We start from the raw sequence: 5,179 nt of genomic DNA on the forward strand, positions 1-5,179 counted from the left end.
TTTTTTTTATTGCATTATAATGCATGATGTATGAGATGTAAGCATATCTACAAGAGTGAGTGCTCTTGCATCTGTGAATGTCAAGATGTGTTGAACAGCTGGTCTCTTCACCACCTACTAAGCAAAAGTACAAAGAAAGGCCATTCTCTTAGCAAAGAAAGATTAATCAACTTAAAATAATCAGTAGCAAGACTGTCAACAATATTTGTCAATTTTTCTAAACCAAGTATAACTTTTATATAATAAATTTTTATCTCAAGGACAAGCTTCAGTTTTTTTTAGTTCATTTATGGGTAATTATGTATGCCAAGATTCATTTTTTCTTAGGAAAGTACTGTCCTTGAATTCATTCTGCATATCTGTCTTGAAACATTTGGGCACACTTATTCCCCTTTCTAATTACTAAATTAAAAAATAATTTAAAATTTTAGGAATATGAATATTTATTTAAATTAATTCCTTCTTTTCACAAGTACTTGTCATGCAGCTATTATAGACCTTGTGCTATACATAAATTCAAGTTAGACAAGTATTTGTGTTTGTTTTTTTCAGTGCACAGTTTCTCTACAGAATCACTGATTTTCAGAAAGCTGTCTCTAATTTGGACAAAACAAAATGGATATGGAAATCATGGTATCCTGTGACTTTCAAACTCATCACTAACTACATGGGAAAGTTGTTAAACTTCTGTGTATACATAACCTAGCTACTTTTTGAAGCTTCTTTGCTGTGTAGTTTGTTAAGGTCCAGCATCATATGCAAGGCTGAGTTCTAGTTATCAGCCTGCAAACTAGGAGACAGGTGGGGCAGGCCCAGCAGGGAAGATGTGCCCACCCCTTATTATTACTATTTTATTTTTTTAGAGAGAGAGTGGAAGGGAGGGTGAGAGACACAAAGAGAGAAACATCGATGTGAGAGAGAAACATTGGTTAGTTGCCTCCTGCTTGAGCCCCAACCACAGCCAGGAATTGAGCCTGCAACTGAGGTACAGTCCCTATGACTGGAATCTAATCCAGGATCCTTCATTTTGCAGGCCGATGCTCTATCCACTGAGCAAAACCGGCTATGGCATATGTGCCCATTCTTAATAGGGTTTGCTGCCTCTGAAGCCTTAAGACTTAGAGAGTTCAGGGGAGTCTTAGGAGTCAAAGAGTTTGGGGCATCCACCCAGACAAACTTGTCCCAAAGCAGAACCCTGATCTTAGAATCTCTTTTTAAGGACTCCTGGGCTTCTCAATTGTTTGTTAAAGGCCTGTACCTTCTCATTATACATTTGTAGGACATCAACACAACTGGTGATTATACTAGTGAATTCTGTTACGCTTATATACTTTGTGCCTCTGTACTTTTCTTTATTTTCATTGTTGACACTATGAAGATGTCCCCATTTCATCCCCTTTACTCCCTTCCACCTAATCCCCCCTTCCCTCTGGCCATCACCACATTGCTGCCTGTGTCCATGGGTTATACATACATGTTCTTTGGCTAATCTCTTCTGCCAGGGTGTTCTCTACAGAAACAGTCTCCCAAGTCACCACTGGTGACATTTTTTAACACTCTGCTATTACCTTGTACCAGGGACTACTAAAGTCTCAATTCCATATATGATGGGATCATTATTGTAAGATTTACAGTGAGTGATCATTCCTCAACCCTTAGAAGGATCTGAACCAAAGTATTCTACATTTTTACCTGATATTCAAAACAAGGGGTCCAACTGTTTGCGGCAGATTCTTATTGTTTCCAAACAGGCTTAGTTTTGATTAAAATGGAGAAACCATGGGACTAAGTTTCTGTGAAACAATCTGAAATTTAGAATTTACTCTCCCTTCACTACACATACCTACAAACCAGCAAACTAGCCAACCAGCCAACAAACAAACAAAACAAAGGAAAGTCATTATAAAGTAAAATACATGAAAAGGAATATAGAAGTTGACTGTTAGTCAGATTTGGGAGAGAAAGTAAAATCTAGGGTTACTTATTACAAAGCTAAAAAGTTAAATGTTTTATCTCTTAATAATTTGGTGGGTGTGGCAAGAAGTGAGGAATAGAAAAAAGCCCAAAATAAATTTCGTCTACCCTAAATCTTGGTCAAGTATGACACCTAGAGGCCACACAAACAGAATTCCTTAAATAAGGCAAGATGCATTTATGTAGAGAAAAATATTTAAAATTTTTGTTTCAAAATGGACATTGTTCAACACTACCCTACATAACACTCTATCTATGAATAACTGTATATTTCTTCACTTACTCATTGTTTTTATTCATAAAAACTGATGATATCAAAAGCTTTTCCTCTATCAAGTAATTGAGTTTTTGATGATTGATTTTAATATTGATACTAATCATTGAACATCATTATCCATATGTCTTACAAGTTATGAAATATGTTTATATGTTCATGTCCTCTAATAAAAGAGAAAACATGTGCATAGATATGTACATACCCTCCCCCACTCTCTGGAGTTTGGAAATGATAGAAAAATAATAAAGACAGATGAAAGGATACCACATGAGAGGTGATAGGTTCAGAATTGTCTCATTTCTAAACATTAAAAAATATGCTTTGCATTTTTCATCCATTGGTTTGGAAAACTTTTATAGCCCTGGCTCATTAATACGTGAACAGTTCTTCATGAAAAATGATGAACGATTTATTTCATGGCAGGCTGTACAGATGGTCAATTTAATCTGCATCCTTGAGACTTCTCATGACTAAATTTTGACATCATGTCATTAAGCATTTGTACGTTATTTATATCATACTCTAGAAAACAAAGAATGCTATGTCTTGCTCTCTTTTGCCGCCTATCAGTTTTATTGATAGGATTTACCCAGCTGGACACTATAGCTTTCACAAAGGAGCATGTATCTGAATATATATATATATTGCTTGTGTCTCCTCAGAGACCCATACGTTTTTGTCCTCAAGTGTAATAATGACATTGTTATAGAACAGATATGTGGCAGTGGCGGAGACAGATGTTTATATGACTTAGTTTCTGTAACCTTGTCCAGAGATGTCTTTACTGCTGACTGATTGTGTAGTGTATGTTTGTGTGTGATCCTTAAGCCTTGTATAAATTGGAATTCAATGAAGGAAACCAGTTGTTGGCTATTTTCAAACAGTATTGCAGAATATTCACTCTGGTTGTGTATTTTAAATGGCAGCAAATTTTGATTTAGAAGTGGCCCCTGACTCTTAAATAGAATACTTAAAATTGTGGCTATAATGTTTAAACTTTTTTCCCAGTTGAGCAATTATTATACAACCATGGATGAATATAAAGATTAGAATCTTAAATTTTCTTTTGACATTAAGCTATTAAGTATAGCTTCTGATGACTTTTCAAAGGGCTAAGTAATTATCCTGTATATTAAATTGTACTAGGTAGACTCCTTAGTTCTCTGTCTTCTGTTCTTATTGAGTTTCTACTTGGTGAATTGATTTGGACTTCCCAAGAATGCTTAGCATGGGCTGATAGTAACAGAGTACTTCTGTTATGAAATTCTCCCTGTGCCAGTTACTGGATTTTAGGGTTTAGAGCCCTTGCTAGCTGAGAAATAAAAAACAAACAGGATAGGAGAACACTGCCATTAGTGGCATTGCAGTTTTCCCAAAGAGGACAGAACCAAGCAGGTCCTATTTTCTTTGGTGTAGTAACTGTTTCTTGTTTGGTGTACTCCTTCAGGGAGCCATACATTAGTTAAGATCAACCCATAATCTTTTGATTGTTGCCTGTTTCTCACCAGTGAAGAAATAGTAATCCGAATTAGCTTATCTCTCCTAATCACAGACTCACATAGCTAGGGCTCTCTGAGCTTTTAATTCCCTCCTAGAGGCCTAACAGAGTGGAAAGTAAACAAAGAAGGAATTTGCAACCTTCATCGTTGCTAATTTTCTCTGATGTCAGAATACTTAAACAGGCAGGATCTGGAAATTATTTGATCAAACCTGCTCTTAATCTAATGCACGCAGAAGGGCTGTGTCTGGAATGATCTGCAAAATGACAGGCGTCCCAAGAGAGCTTTATGGAAGGTTTCCTTTTTCAGAAACAGTAGCTTCCACAATGTCAGCTCTTGGGTTGGCTCTGCTGATGGAGTACATTCATAAAAGCAGTTTTCCTGCTTTTTAAATTTTATTTTATTTGGCCAAATATTGATGACAGATGTGAATAGTTTTCTTTGGCTTTCTGTTTGCAGAGTTTTTAATGGGCTAAATGCCTTGCTATTATTTTAGCTTTACTAGGAAATGAGCTAATAAAAGGTCATAATTGGGGGCGGGGGGAGGCGAGAAAGAGAAAGGGCAAAGCATTATTGGACTTCTTATACATTCCTCTGTTACTACTAGTTTAAGAAAGTGAAAACACAAAGAACAAAAGACCCAAACCCATGAGGTAATTTAGATTATATTTTTCTACACTAAGAGTTCAGACAAATTAGTGCCAGGGATTTTTAAGTAAAGAATTTACTGATTTGGAGCTATCAAAAACACACACACACAAAAAAAGTTAGTTTTCCCTTTAATTTTACTCACAAGTGTAAAGGCAGCCTATTTTGGACAAAAAGAAGTAGATAAAGGACTAGCACTTTTATTTACTCCATATCTGAAATACTATTTTTGATTAGTTTTAGTAAAACTATATAACTAGATAGCATTGTGAATACTTACTGCATACTAATTCTATTTTAAAAATATTAAAACAATGTACTTTGATTTGTCAGAGTAGATCAATATCACTCATATTTTTATTGAGAGCAGATTTAAAAAAAACATTTAAAAAAGTGGTTAAGCACATTTCAGCAGCAAGTAAACACCTCTGTTGTTTTACTGGTTTTTTGTTTTGTTTTGTTTTGTTTCACATCTGAGCATAAGTACTCCTCCCTCAAAAAGTGATTCAGAAGATACCGGTTAAAATAAATGACAAACACGAATGCTTTGTGTACATATACCCTAAGAAGAACATACCACTCGATCTAGCATTTGACTCGTTGGGTGACGAGGAATTTCAGTGCCTGCTATTTGTCACGATGGAGCCTGTCGGATGATGATTCCTTTTACTAGTGTAGCCTTCCAAACATATTTCATCACACCATGTGCATGGGAGTTCTTTGGGCGGGTATGTTGCATCTGGTCGCCCCCTCTCTGTTCCGCTCGCTTCCTTTCTCGCCC

This window comes from Myotis brandtii, unplaced genomic scaffold (genome assembly GCF_000412655.1).
Source record: "Myotis brandtii unplaced genomic scaffold, ASM41265v1 scaffold48, whole genome shotgun sequence".
NCBI lineage: Eukaryota > Metazoa > Chordata > Mammalia > Chiroptera > Vespertilionidae > Myotis > Myotis brandtii.